This window comes from Prionailurus bengalensis, chromosome A1, assembly GCF_016509475.1.
Source record: "Prionailurus bengalensis isolate Pbe53 chromosome A1, Fcat_Pben_1.1_paternal_pri, whole genome shotgun sequence".
Classification (NCBI taxonomy): Eukaryota; Metazoa; Chordata; class Mammalia; order Carnivora; family Felidae; genus Prionailurus; species Prionailurus bengalensis.
Window position 1 is genome coordinate 101,080,511 of NC_057343.1, and position 16,036 is coordinate 101,096,546.

A 16,036-nucleotide genomic window follows, 5' to 3' on the forward strand; every position below is an offset into this window, starting at 1 on the left:
GATCTGTATGCTGAAAATTATAGAAAGCTTATGAAGGAAATTGAAGAAGATTTAAAGAAATGGAAAGACATTCCCTGCTCATGGATTGGAAAAATAAATATTGTCAAAATGTCAATACTACCCAAAGCTATCTACACATTCAATGCAATCCCAATCAAAATTGCACCAGCATTCTTCTCGAAACTAGAACAAGCAATCCTAAAATTCATATGGAACCACAAAAGGCCCCGAATAGCCAAAGGAATTTTGAAGAAGACCAAAGCAGGAGGCATCACAATCCCAGACTTTAGCCTCTACTACAAAGCTGTCATCATCAAGACAGCATGGTATTGGCACCAAAACAGACACATAGACCAATGGAATAGAATAGAAACCCCAGAACTAGACCCACAAACGTATGGCCAACTCATCTTTGACAAAGCAGGAAAGAACATCCAATGGAAAAAAGACAGCCTCTTTAACAAATGGTGCTGGGAGAACTGGACAGCAACATGCAGAAGGTTGAAACTAGACCACTTTCTCACACCATTCACAAAAATAAACTCAAAATGGATAAAGGACCTAAATGTGAGACAGGAAACCATCAAAACCTTAGAGGAGAAAGCAGGAAAAGACCTCTCTGACCTCAGCCGTAGCAATCTCTTACTTGACACATCCCCAAAGGCAAGGGAATTAAAAGCAAAAGTGAATTACTGGGACCTTATGAAGATAAAAAGCTTCTGCACAGCAAAGGAAACAACCAACAAAACTAAAAGGCAACCAACGGAATGGGAAAAGATATTCGCAAATGACATATCGGACAAAGGGCTAGTATCCAAAATCTATAAAGAGCTCACCAAACTCCACACCCGAAAAACAAATAACCCAGTGAAGAAATGGGCAGAAAACATGAATAGACACTTCTCTAAAGAAGACATCCGGATGGCCAACAGGCACATGAAAAGATGTTCAGCGTCGCTCCTTATCAGGGAAATACAAATCAAAACCACACTCAGGTATCACCTCACGCCAGTCAGAGTGGCCAAAATGAACAAATCCGGAGACTATAGATGCTGGAGAGGATGTGGAGAAACGGGAACCCTCTTGCACTGTTGGTGGGAATGCAAATTGGTGCAGCCGCTCTGGAAAGCAGTGTGGAGGTTCCTCAGAAAATTAAAAATAGACCTACCCTATGACCCAGCAATAGCACTGCTAGGAATTTATCCAAGGGATACAGGAGCACTGATGCATAGGGCCACTTGTACCCCAATGTTCATAGCAGCACTCTCAACAATAGCCAAATTATGGAAAGAGCCTAAATGTCCATCAACTGATGAATGGATAAAGAAATTGTGGTTTATATACACAATGGAATATTACGTGGCAATGAGAAAAAATGAAATATGGCCTTTTGTAGCAACGTGGATGGAACTGGAGAGTGTGATGCTAAGTGAAATAAGCCATACAGAGAAAGACAGATACCATATGGTTTCACTCTTATGTGGATCCTGAGAAACTTCACAGGAACCCATGGGGGAGGGGAAGGAAAAAAAAAAAAAAAGAGGTTAGAATGGGAGAGAGCCAAAGCATAAGAGACTTAAAAACTGAGAACAAACTGAGGGTTGATGGGGGGTGGGAGGGAGGAGAGGGTGGGTGATGGGTATTGAGGAGGGCACCTTTTGGGATGAGCACTGGGTGTTGTATGGAAACCAATTTGTCAATAAATTTCATAAAAAAAAAAAAAAAAAAAAAGGGAGACTATTTAACCATCGTAATGGAATCCCTTTTAATATCCCTCTATTGCTTTTTCGCCTCATCTCCTTGGAGCGTCACCTGGGGGCCTCCAGCCTACAAATAAAGGCATATGTAACTTCCAGGAGCAAAGCACATTTTTCCTGGTCTGTGTTCAGCACAATAAACCTTTTTCACTCCCTTTATCTCCCAAGATAGTTGCACAAGTTTTTTTTCTCTTTCTAGGGCTACAGTTCCCCAAAGTTAGAAATATGGAATGTGTGTGTACCTACAGGTTCTTTGTGTAACTTTTCTGAATTTGCCATGTGGTAAATCATACTTTTTGAAAGCGTGACTGCGTTTGCCACCTTCTGTATCGTGCCGGACTGGGGAGATCTGGCGAGGGTTGTAGCTGAGTGCTGATTAAAAGCAGCACCTTCTCTCTGGCTTGCTTAAGAGCTAAGACCCTTATAAATTGTTGCTGTGAACTTTTGAACTCAGAGAAACTTCTGAATATATGTAAGAAGAAGTAAGATAATCCAAGGCTAAGGATTTGTGTCTTTCTCGTAACGAATCACGTCTATGAAGAAATAAGCATGATTGTTGGCATTTTAAGATTTTCGTATAATTTAATTTTTTAAAACTTATCCACAACCTTTCAATATACTTCGTAGAAGGTTTTTTAACAATAACTTAATATATAATTGTCTGGATAGGAAATCATTCCATATAGTAGACATGAAAATGTTTTTTAAGTAAGGATGGTCTCAAAAACAATAATTTTTGTCATTTTTGCTTTAAGACAGAGACTCCATTTAAGCCCACCATAATTTACTAAACTATGCTCTGAAGCCTAGATAACCAAAAATTTATTAGATTTGAACTGTCACAGTGTCCAAACTTTTAAATTTTTAAGCAAGTTTCATGTCAAATGTTCTGTTGCCCTGAGTAACAAAATGAAATGTTGATATCTTGAATAAAACAACAACCCTTTGCAGATCCACGGTGCCTTCCTCCAGAAAGCTTCATGAATTAGCGAATCCTTTTATTTAATAAGATCTTACAAGAGAAATATAATAGCTACTAGTGGAAAGTTGTATTCTATTTTTATTGGAAGAGGTAAAGCATAATATGCCTTTAAAAGCTGAGTGCTGGGGCGCCTGGGTGGCTCACTCAATTAAGTGTCCCACTTCGGCTCAGCTCATGATCTCTTGGTTCACGGGTTCAAGCCCCGTATCGGGCTCTGTGCTGACAGCTCAGAGCCTTGAGCCTGCTTTGGATTCTGTGTCTCCCTCTCTCTCTGCCCCCCCCCCCCCCCCATGCTCTGTCTCTCTCTGTCTCTCTCTCAGAAATAAATAAAAACCTTAAAAGCAGAGTGCTAAGAAGTGTCTGAGTCTGTAAGCCTAGAGATCAAGACTTGGTCTCTGACATGTGTTACGGACCACAGGTGATATTCCCTTCAGCTTCTTAAGGGAAGGGAGATCTCACGCTGCAGGGATCCTATGTATGGAATATGCTATAGCTTGGAGAACCTACTGGATTTTAAGACCCTCTTTATGCAGACAGGGTTGATTATTTGCACTCATGGCAAGGGTCCTTCATGCAAAAGGGGGAAAACATTGTTCCAAAGAGCACCTGTAACCACTTTCTCAAATTTCTTTTCGGATTTTAACATTTTGATGTCAGCATTCATTGCTTTTAGCTTATTGAGACCAGAATATTTTGGAACACAGCCAGCCTCTCTCCTCAAAAGAATATCCCACAACAGGCAAATACATAAGAATGCTTGAAAGTGCCTTGGATGTCTCTAGCAGCACGTGTTCAACAGAGTACCTGGAACCACACGGGAGGCATGCATCTTCTGTCTTCCTGACAGGCTGCCCCCAGCCAGCCCCAGAAACTACACTTCAGTTCATTTCTTGCTGAGGCTGCTAATGAATAGGGTTATTAGCAACTGAACTGGAAACTCCTGGTTCCCACCAGCTCCAGACTCCTGCACCAGGTATACTCTCTGTTTAGCATCAAGCAGAATGATCTTAGGGTCTTGTTGGACATAGGCTGCAATCCCTTCTCCACCCGTCACTTGTTCTGTGAACTGATGATTGTTCTCTAACCAATATCTGCTTTCCTGCCTCTAAAATGGGGAGAATCGTACCAGCTTTGCAGACTTGTTACAAGTTTTAGAAGTCAAGCGTGTAAAGTGCCTGGCAAGGGATGAATTGCTCAGGAGGTAGTAATGTCTCTTTAGCTTCATGAAATTGATTAGCTGGAACTCTTCCTGGAGAAGAGAACTCTGTTTTTGGACTACGTTCACTTAGCACTTAAGTTTTATTTTGTTATGTCTCCAAGTATACTTCTTGAAAAAAAAAAAAAAAAGTATGATTATTTGCACCAGAGGTCCTCATTATCTGAGAATAGTCCAGAGCGGAATAAAAGACCACTTAAAGTGAAGTCTCTAAACATGGGAACATGTCTTCGTGGTAAATAGTGAAACAAACAAACAAAATTAATGAGACTTAGGTTAGATCTTTGAATGAATTGGCAGTCAGTTCTTTCAATAATATTATGTATTCATATAACATGACATCCATCACTTTGTGTTTGGTTTTGCAGTATATAACAGTGGTCATTTCTGTGTAAGTAAATTATCAGTCAGTCAATCCTTGGGCTTCACCGACTTACTCAAAGCTTATCATTTGATAGCCCCTTCTTTTGTGAAACCTATTAAACCACCATCCTTGTTGATATGTTTCTGAAATTACTGCTTCAGCTTCTCTAATGTGGTCTGATGTATATTTCAAAGAGTTACTTAGCATCATCATTTCTGATTTCATGAATGCTGCATGTTTTTGTAAGCTTTGCAATTTAACTTACAATCCACTTACATTGTATTTGTGTTGCACTGAAGGAAGGTTTAAAAAAAGCCTGCCTTACTTAACCAGTGCAGGATCAATTTCCAAAAATGTTGATTTAGAGGATATAGAGCTTGCTCCTTCTAAGCAGGGAGAGACCCTTGAGCAGGGGGAGTTATTTTTTTAAGGCTTTTTTAAAATGTTTATTTACTTGAGCAGGGAAAGGGGCAGAGAGAGGAGGACAGAGGATCTGAAGCAGACTCCACGCTGACAACAGAGAGCTCAATGTGGGGCTCACACTCACAAACATGAGATCATGACCTGAGTTGAAGTCGGACGTTCAACCGACTGAGCCACCCAGTTGCCCCCCAGCGGGGAGAGTTTTTTAAAACAGTTAACGCATGAATATTTTCATGTTATGATGACTTTTATATCACTTGCAACCTTGAAACTGTGGGAAGTTGGATAACCAGGCTTCCCTGTGTAGAATGATTGTCCTCCTGTGATGAGGAAAGGCTGTATCACTGACCTAAAAGTCCCAGCATGATCTTCTTCAGCATGTTTGCTGAAACATGTCCCCCGGGTTTTCCAGAACAGCTTTTCCATCAGTACCATTTGATCTGCTGCTTCCATGTAATCCATTCCTAATGATAGCTCAGACATAGAAAGAGGAGGAAAGATGTGTCTTGCTTCCTTAGCCCTGTATCAGCACAGTCAACTTTTAACCATTTATAAAATGATTTTTAAAAAACTGGTCCTTGTAATCATCTACTGGAATATGGATACAGTTGGGGACAACTAAAGATAGAAAATAGTGGCAAACATTCTGAAATCCATCTGCAGGGTCATAATTTCTGAATCATCACTGACCTGGAGGCACTGAGTAATTTTGCTTATTATTGAAGATATGTATGTAGTTGATCTATACTCAGAATAATAAAAATAGTTACAACTGACACCTGTTGAGCACTCTTCTAAGGACTTTGCCTACATGATTTCTTGTCATCCTCACAGTATCCCCAAAGGTCAAATGTGCCTGTTTTACAGATGGGGACACTGAGTCCCCATCACTTAAAAGCTTGTGAACATTGATGAAGTAGAAATCTAGCAGGAGTATGGGATGAATATGGATATTGTTGCCCACGGAGGTGTAAAGATTACCAGTGTGAATCACCAGTTGGGGTGGGGGGGATTGGAAATTAAGGAATCTAGTGTTTTCTGACCCCATAAATGGAGCAAACAGAACTCATAATGGTAGAGAGCCAGGTTCTTCCTATGTTAAGTTCAGCAACATGCAGAGGAACTATAGTATTTACTTGAAGAGAATTATAATGGATCAGAACAGGGAAAATTTAAGATTTGTCAGTAGAAATGGAATGTTTGAAGTCAGAGAACTCATAGTAATGTGTGCTGGTTACCACACATAGAATCAGACTAAATGGGAGAGGAAGAAACTGGAGAATGTCTACAGTTCACTAGATAACAAGAAAGGAGTGAGCCAGTAACTCAATTGGAGTTTGACAGGTGAAGCAGAGGTCCACCCGAGGCTGAACGGAGCATAAACCACACTCTGTGGCTTGGCAGTGCCTCCCTCCCTGGATAATGATGTAACAAACCCATGCAAATGAATTAGATTGTACAGCTGCATGTGTTCCAACCAGCTTCACCTTGGGATACAGTTTGAAAAGTTCACCAAGGGTTTGAGTCCCAGACAAAAGATGTGTCCAAGAGGGAAGGAATATATGTTTAAAACATTGTGTTTCCATGGCTTCTGTTGTTAGTTGCACTCACTTGATTGCACATAGTTTCAGCGATTCCGTTAGTCCCCATGTCCACGTTGTCTTGCCTCTTCTACCAGTTGGCATTGCTTCCTGGAAGGGTCTTGGTCTGAAATTGACAGATCTCTTCCTGAGACCCTGTATAAGGTGGTTGAGATTCACTAGGGTCCTACCGGTTGAAATTAGCTCCCTTTGCCGTACTCCAGCTGGAAGAGTTAGGCCCAGAAAAAGGGAAAATTGGTGTAGAAGTAGAAGTAAACATGAGCATTGAAATTGAGGATTCTAACGTGACTTAGGTACAGAGGGAAAAGGAAGAAAGAAGACAAAATCCCAGGTTTTCATAGCACCTAGAACAGTGTTGGAAACTGATGAGACGCTTAAAACGTCACTTGATTAATTTAAAATGATTTGAAGCTGAAATTTTTCTTAAAGAAACAATACATAAAATGCATCTGAAAAAATAAGCATCTGTATTCAACTTCTTACTCAGCTATTGATGTAGATGTGAGACTTTTGACACTTAGTCTAAAAAATTGTAGTCAAGACAGATTTGTACTTACATGTCCTCTGCCTGTTTGTAATGAGAATGGGACCCTCTGTATTGACGGATGTCTTGCTAATGAAGTCATTTGGACCAGGGGCTTTGGTATGAATGTATGGGCAGCAGCCAACTTGAGGTGAGGTTGCCTTAATGTCAAAAAATAACTGTTTTCCCCACTCATTTTACTTCGTTTATTTGTATCCCCATTATTTATTTAATTTTTGATAAATTCAAAACATGTAGTAGGCAGAACAACTCAGGAGACCTCTTTTCTCTTCCCCAGCACACCATGAGCAAGTTCTATGACCTTAATTAAGCAAATCACTGGTTCCTTTTATTTATTTTTTTAATGTTTACTTATTTTGAGAGAGAGTGAACAAGCAAGTGGCAGTCAGAGAGAGAGAGAGAGAGAGAGAGAGAGAGAATCTCAAGCAGGCTCTGTCAGTGCAGAGCCTGACACAGGGCTTGAACTCAACAACTGTGAGAACATGACCTGAGCCGGAATCAAGAGTCAGACGCTTAACCGACTGCGCCACCCCGGCGCCCCTCATTGGTTCCTTTTAGAAGTAATTTCCTGGGGCGCCTGGGTGGCGCAGTTGGTTAAGCGTCCGACTTCAGCCGGGTCACGGGTCACGATCTCGCGGTCCCGGAGTTCGAGCCCCGCGTCGGGCTCTGGGCTGATGGCTCAGAGCCTGGAGCCTGTTTCTGATTCTGTGTCTCCCTCTCTCTCTGCCCCTCCCCCGTTCATGCTCTGTCTCTCTCTGTCCCAAAAATAAATAAACGTTGAAAAAAAAACCCAAATTTTGAAAAAAAAAAAAAAAAAGTAATTTCCTTAACTTGTAAGCTGGTAATATTGTGCTAGATAATTTAGTATTTTCTAAAGGACTTGGTTTTTGTTTTTGGGGATTTTTTTTAGGCAAGTTTTAGGTTCACAGCAAAATTGAGAGGAAAATCCAGAGATTTCCTGTGTACCTCCTGACCCCATGCATGCATAGCTTTCGCCGTTATCAACATCCCCATCAGAATGGTACATTTGTGACAACTGATGAACCTACACTGACAGAGCTTAAGCATCCAAAGTCCACGGTTTACCTTACACTCTTGGTGTTGTATAGTTTATGGATTTAGCCAAATGTGTAATGATACGTATCCCCAATTGCAGAATCATCCAGATTGCTTTCAATGCTTTGTAAATCCTCTGTGCCCTGACCATTCATCCCTGTTCCCGTACCTCCCATGCCTGGCAACGAATCAACTTTTTATAATTTTGCCTTTTTCAGAGTGTCCTATGATTAGGATCATGCAGTGTGTAGACTTTCTGTTTGGCTTCTTGCATTTAGTAATGTGCATTTAAAATTCCTCCGTGTCCTTTGATGGCTTGAGAGCTCCCTGGTGTTTAGTGCTGCATTATTTTCCATTGTTTGAATATACGCCAGCTTATTTATCCATTCACCTGCTGAAGGCCATTCCAAGTTTTGGAATTGTGAACAAAGCTGCTGTAAACATCCCAGTGCAGATTTTTGTATGGACATTGTTTTCAACTCCTTTGGGTGAATATCAAGGAGCACTGTTGCTGGATCTCATGGTAAGAATATGTTTAGTTTTGTAACTATAGCCAATCTGTCTTCCAATATGTACCCTTTCGCATTCCCTCCAGCAGTGAATGAAAGTTCCTGTTGCTCCATATCCTTACCAGCATCTGGTGTCGTCAGTGTTATGGATTTTGACCATCCTAGTAAGTGTATAGTGGCATCTCATCATTGTTTTAATGTCATATTCCTGATACTATATGAAATGGAGCATCTTTTCATATGCTCAATTGCCATCTATAGATCTTCTTTGGTGAGGTGTCTTTTAAGATCTCTCGTCCTTTTTTTAAATCAGTTGTTTACTTTCTTGTTGAGTTTCAAGAGTGCTTCAGCTATTTTGTCTTACAGTTCTTTATCAGATGTGTCTTTCATAAATATTTTCTCTCAGTCTGCAGCTTGTCTTACCATCCTCTTGAAACAGTCTTTTCACAGAGCGCAAGTTTTTAATTTTAATGAGGTCCAGTTTATCATTAATCTCTTTTATGGCTTGTGCCTTTGGTGTTTTAGGTAAAAAGTCATCACCATACCCAAGGTTATCTGGGTTTTCCCCTATGTTCTCTTCCAGGAGATTTATAGTTTTTGCCTTTTACGTTTTAGGTCTGTGATCTACTTTGAGTTAATTTTTATGGAGGGTATAAAGTTTGATGTAGATTCTTTTTTTTTTTTTTTTTTTTGCATGTGGATGTCCAGTTGTTCCATCACCATTTGTTGAAAAGACTACCTTTGCTTCATTGTATTGCCTTTCTTCTTTGTCAAAGGTTAATTGACTATGTGGATCCATTTCTGGGGCTCCCACTTCTGTTCTGTTGATCTGTATAGTCTTTTTTGACAATACCCCCCTGTCATGATTACAATATCCTTAACAGTAGGTATTGAAATCAGGTAGTGTCAGTCTTCCAACTTTATTCTTCTCCATCTATATTGTGTTGGCTATTAAGGGTCTTTTGTCTATCTATATACATTTTAGAATTAGTTTGGCAGTATCCACAAAATAACTAGTTTGAATTTTGTTTGGGGTTGCAATGAATCTATAGATCTAGTTGGGAAGAACTGACATCTTGACAATATTGAATCTTCCTATCCATGAATATGGAGTATCTCTCATTTGGCTCTTCTTTAATTTTGTTTGTTAGTATTTTGTAGTTTTCCTTATATAGATATTGTACATGTTTTGTTACATTTATACCTAAGTATTTCATTTTGGGGGTGTTAATGTGAGTGATATTGTTTTTTCAATTTCAAATTCCACTTGGTTCATTGTGGTATGTAGGAAAGCTATCGACTTTTGTATATTAACCTTATATCCTGCAACCTTGCTGTAATTGCTTGTTAGTTCTAGGAGTTTTTCTGTCACTTCTTTCATATTTTCTAAGTAGACAATCATGTAATTTGCAAACAAAAACAGTTTTATTCCTTTCTTCCCAATCTTTATACCTTTTATTTCCTTTTGTCTAATTGCATCAGGTAGGACTTACTGTGTACAATGTTGAAAAGTAATGGTGAGAAGGAACCTCTTTGCCTATTTCTGATCTGAGTGGGAAAGCTTTAAGTCTCTCCATTTAAGTATAATGTTAACTGCAGAGTTTTGTAAACATTCTTTAAGTTGAGGAAGTTTTCTTCTATTCATTAATTTTTTAAATAATAGTTTTCATTGGTATTCTCTAATGAAAGGAAACACAGAAGAGTATAGTAGTAAAAAAGAAGTAGATGTAAAACATTTGTATAAGGCTAGAGTTTGAACTTAAAGTGATTCTCAGAAGAACTTGTCATTCTCATTGGTGGTTTTGTCCCCCTTTGATTCCTGCCTGCTTTGTTGCCTTCCCCTAACCTTTGGTCAGCCTTGTTAGGTGTGTTCACTGTTGTCAAACACCCATCTTTTTCTTACTTTCTGAACTAATTTGAACCATGAACCCTAAATTTTGAGGGATAATGACTTTGATTTTTATGATACATGCTATTATGTATCATAATGTAGTTATGTCCTATATTTATTTTAACTATATTAAACTATGATTTGTTTTGTGGTAAGACTTTGTACAGTCCTGGTACAGAAAATTTTGGATGCCTCGTGTGGCTAAACTAAAGTTAGCTTATTATAAAAATATCTCTGTTTGGTTTCACTGCTTCATTCAGTGGACTTTTTTTATTCATTTGCTAAATTCTTGAGTGCTTTCCATATGCCAGAGTATGTGCTGAGTCCTATGGCTTATGGTGGACAAGACAAAGGATCTCATCATGAAGTAGGCAGAAACATGAGCAGTTAATATTAAGTTCTTGTAAGTACACTGAACATAATTTTCTCAGGGATTTCTCGTAGAGGAAGAGGCAGGCATGGACTCTAAACTTGAAGTCAGGGGTAGATTTGGACACTTCCTTATGTGTTACTTCCTACATAACCCCCAAGGTAAGTGTATAAGAGTAGTTTAAAAGGGCAAACTAAGTGAATTGGTCAGGGTGAAATCACAAGAAACAGAAACCACTCCAGAAATTTTACACAGAGGGAAATTAAAATAGAGCATTAGTTACTGCATTGCTGGAAGGGCTGAAACCCTAACCTAAGCAAGATAAAACAGTCCTGTGATCAGCAAAGGCAGGGAAGCCACCACCACTCCTAGGGCCGTAAGGGCAAAAGAAGGTGGTCTGTTACCACCTTCAACTGAGGGTGACCATTCCTTCTAGCACAATTGAGAATGATGCTAATGACACTGCCTTGTAGAATTTGATCACCTATAGGAGACCCTGCCTATAGCAGGGCAATTGTGTGTGTGCCAGTGTGCATGTGTGTGTGTGTGTGTATGATATATAGATGTGTATAGGTATTTAGAGAGACAGACACTTACCATGTCCCTTCTCCCTGCCCTCTCATCTTATGCCCATGCCTGCGCTTGCCCAGACCTACCAGGAAGCCAGTCAGCTGGCAGAGGAGCTCAGGAAATAGTTATCCAAGAGAGTGGATCTGAGACCAAATAGGCAAGTGATTGCACTATTTATTGGCCAACAAAAAGCCAGAGGTAGGAGTTTGGAGGTTTTGGGGTGATCACAAGAGGAGAAGGTTGTCTGCAGAGGTATCAGCATAAGCCAACAACACCACAGGACATGGAGCAGCATGGAATATGCGCAGAATCTCAGTGTCATTAAAGTTTCCAGCATGAGTCAGAGGTTGGCAGGAGGGCCCCAAAATGGTTCCTTATGACTGATGGAAGAACTGGCCATTTGCCCCATGGGCAGTGGGAAGACACTCAGGTATTTTCAATATGCCATCTTTGTGTTTTAAGTCACTTGGACAGTTGTATAGATGCAGGGAATGATTTTGAAGAATGAAAAATGTACTAGTTTTTTGGCCTTTTGTCTTGTTCTTCTCTATTCATTCAAGCAAGAAGCAATGAGAGGAAGCTGTAATAAGAAATGGTCAGAAGGATGGTAAGGATAAATAGTTACTTGATGGGATAAGTGAATGTCAGGTGAGGCAGAGAGAGGGGACAGGGATGATACCCAAGTCTCTAACCTTAGCCGAGCAGAGGATGATGGTCTCCCGAGTAAGGTTGTTGGAGTTGGAGGCCTGTGCGACATCCAAAGAGGGATATCAAGGAGCAGGAGGCTGTCTGTATATGTAGGGGTCAGTGGTTGAGTAGGAAGAAAACCAAGACTTTGGACCCACAGGGAGCAAAAATACTGGAGCCATAAAGGGCAAAGAGAAAAAATGTCAGACAGGTCCAGTGGTCATTGGATTTAGTATTTAGGAGCTGATCTTGTTCCAAATCATTTCCAGAGGAAAAAAGTAGAAACTCAACTGTGGTCAGTTAAAAAGAAAAGGAGACAGGACAGTGGCAACAGTCAAAGTAGATGCCTTTTTTGAGTTGTTTGGACGAGGGGGCGGGGGGAAAGATGGAACAGAATCCAAAGCCGAGATGAGTTTTGTTGTGCTAGAGAGGGGAGGATGTGTGTGGTCAGGTGCATACAGCCAGAGATGGGCTTTATCTTTAGAGGATTGAGTAGAGGTAGAGACCCAAGGTCTCAGGGCTGGAGTCAGGCCTGGGGAAGTTCCTAGAATTTTCCACAGCTGCTTGCCAAGGAACTGAGCCTATGTTGCAGAAACAGTGCATTCAGAAGTCCAGCTTTTGGCAAAGAGCCACATAGCACCTTCCACTTACAAGCAGAAAGCACCTCCTTGACTGTGTGATTTTAGGACATCAATACAAAACTAGCAGTTGTAAAACACTCTGCCACCTTCAGCCTGGGTTCACAATTTCATTGACACTATGATCACTCCTAGCTATATGTGTAAACAGAAATGCACATATGCATACTAACATAGGTGTGTGCTCTTGTACATGTGCACGCACACACACACACACACACACACACACACACACACACAGCTATATATATTTCATTGTTTCTTGGAAAATCCTTATTAGGAGCCTAAGACTCAGAGCAGATATGCCTCGACAAAGCATTCACGACCCATACGTGATTTAACCCAGGGCTTCTGACGTCAGATTCCTAGGCACAGCCTTGGTCATTCTCGTAGATTGGCCTAGAGAGTTTCAGATAGAGCGGCACTGGCCCTTCCACTCTACTTCCTGGTTGACCAGGCCTTTCAGCCTCAGACACCTGGGACCTCTTTTCTGGCACCTCTGGTGTTGAGGTGCTGAGTGGGTTTCCTGTGTTCCATAATCATCTTCTTAGGGTGGGAGATCCTCTGCTCCCAGTGTTCCATACCCTGATATCATCCTTCTCCAGATTCTGCCCACGGAGCAGAATCCTATCCTGGGCTCTTGCTTTCTATATACAGTAAGGAAAGGCCCGCTGGGGTCTTTACACTTACAGACTTTTCCATCAAGGCCTGGTTCTCAAGTTCTCTCATCTTCCTCTGCTACCAAATTTCTTCCAGCATTTGAATCCAGTGTTTCTCCCCATTCCAACTCAAGGCCCTGCCAACCCCCTGCTCTGTGGAGCCATGCAGTCCTTGGAGAATTCCTGATTCAGTTGCATATCAGCTGGAACCAACTGGGCAAGTTTCTCAGGGTTACTGAAGCTAATAATACCTTGTAGGTTATTGTGAGATTTTCAGGAGAAAACGTGTGTGAAGGATCCAGCTCAGTGCCAGGCTTAATCAATCTTAGCTCCCTTTCCCCACCCCAGTGGCCCGGAGCTCTTATCCACATTTCCCAGCACTTAGCACACTAATATAATTAGCAACATTAATGTATCTAAAAGGCAATTACCATTTAATTGCTCTGACCCCAACCAGCCTGAAGTTCCATTTCATTCACTTCTAATTTGGAGCTAGGGGTTTTTAGTCATACCCTGGCTGTTCACAAAATCACTGCCTTATCGAGAATTGAAAATAACTTTGGGCAGCCATTGATTACAAGGTAAAAGATTTGGTAATTCTCTCCAGTTTGCTGTATATAAAAATGCAAATATCAATTTGCTCCTGGCCAGTGAAGAAATCAGACAATTTCAAGCAGCAGCTTTCTGTGCCTTAGTGAATTATCCTGCTTGGTTAGATCAGCCCTGCCTTCCAGAAGGCATGCCCTTCCCAATATGCACTATACCAATCTTCGTTGAAATAAATTAGTGCCCTTGTATAGAATCAGACCTAGAATCAAGTTTCAGGCATCTCTTCTTAGAAGACATTTATTTATATTACATACTCAATTTAAAGGAATAAATGCCCTTCCCTCAGCCTGCAAAGTTTGTTTATCTTAGTGCTACTGTGAGAACCTAACGTCCAAATGAAGGCAGCGTGTTTTTTTTTTCTCCTCCTTGGACCCAACCTTGCATAAAGTAACAGCAGTCTCTAATCAAGGGGAACTCGAAGTTCTTTGAGACTTTTGAATCCAAATCTTTAATATTAGAACTGCACATGTGCATTTGAGGAAACCTAGATTGCCCTCAGCCACACGGAAAACATTTACATCTGAACCACTTTACATGTGATTGGGAGTTAAAGTAAAATCTAAGTAACTTTAGCAGTTTGCGATTTGGAAAACAGCCTGGGCCGTATAAATTTCCCTTTAGTTCTTTTCTGTTAAATCTTATGCCAAAGTAAATGGAAGCCGTGGAGAACCTTTGAACTCCTCGGTTCTCAGATGACCTCAGTGCAGTTGGATTGGCAGAGCCCGTGTTCCATTTCCAAAGGAAGATTTTTTTCCTTCCCTCCTTGAAGTACACATGTGACAGTTACCTTCCTGGGCAGAGGACGCAGGAGTGCCGCCAGGGCCCTCCATGCTCTGTGCCGTGTTCGTGCTGCTGCGAGATGGGCTTTGTGCTGTCAGAAGCTCACTGCCAAGGCTCTCTGGGATCCCCGGAGTTGACACCCAGGCTTCTTAGCACCTCTGCTTCATGATTTCGGGCAGCTTTTTCCCTTCTCTTTCCCTTTTGGAAAGAGCTGTTGGAAGCAAGAGGTCTGGAGTGTGGAGCCTACTTAAGATTCTCTCTCTCCCTCTTCCCTGCTCATTCTCTCTCTCTCTCTCTCTCTCTCTCTCTCTCTCTCAAAAAATAAAATAAAATAAAATAGCCCTGTCCACAGGAACCCCTCTTGTCTCTGAATGTTTTATGCTTGGACTCATGATCACTTTCCTGTCTAATATTCATTTATTAATGATTAATAATTACTTAAATGTATCTTATAATGGTATAACATTTTATATGTGTGCATGTATTATATGTGCAATACAACATTATATATATATAAAATGGATAAATTTTCATGAGTGCGTTCCTATGACTAGATCGTTTTTTGCCTCTTGAAGGCAGGACTATGACAGTGGGTGTTCATCCCCAGAGTTGAGCGCCATGCTGGGAATGGGAGGCTTTGTCATTAGTGTGAGTGCCTCTCTTCAGCCCTACTGTGTGTTGTTGGCCAAGAAAAGTACTCTCCAGCAGTCAAGACAATAGTCACAAAAATTAATTTTACTCTGCTTATATTTTAATGTATGTTTTTTCTCTAGTATAGAAATAACCCTAAAGGAAAAAAATGACTTCTGTTTTACCGTGTTGCCCTAATGCAAAGGAACATATTACATGTTTGCTAATCCTTTGAAAGACAATGTTTACGTAACCCTTCATTTTTTTGAGGGAGGGTGGGGGAGGCTTATAAAACATTTTTTTACCCTCACCTCTGAGAAGTCAATGTTATTTGGCATAAATTGTTACTATTTGGCCTGTTTGAGAAATAGCATCACATACACAGTTTCTTTATGTATTATCCCAAAATCAAATTTCAAATTACAATTACAGTCTCATAATTATATTTTGTCTGCTGTTTAGGGTGGTTCTTGCCTGCTCTACAAATTCATTCCAGGCGGTCATTGTGCCTTTGCTTAAATACGGTCTGGAGTGAGAGGGCTCACCCATGCTGGCAACAGCCTTTTTCTCTTTCAAGTAAGGCAGCAGGAACTGACGTGGAGAGTGTTTAAAGATCTTTATGGATGTCGAAGTATAAGCACCCATAACATGTATCATCGGAGGAGGGAAAAGACCCTTGTGGTCTGAAAATCTGCATGACTTCGTATTATAACCCTGAGGGAACTCTTCTCAAAAGCAGTTCTTTTTAAA

The 16,036-nt window shown here is 40.7% G+C and overlaps 1 protein-coding gene across 3 annotated transcripts in view; it reads left to right on the forward strand.

The window, feature by feature from the left end:
- Positions 1-16,036, forward strand: part of LOC122486728 (synuclein alpha interacting protein) — a 161,612-nt gene that overhangs the window by 52,159 nt on the left and 93,417 nt on the right. The gene's annotated exons all lie outside the window — the stretch shown is intronic.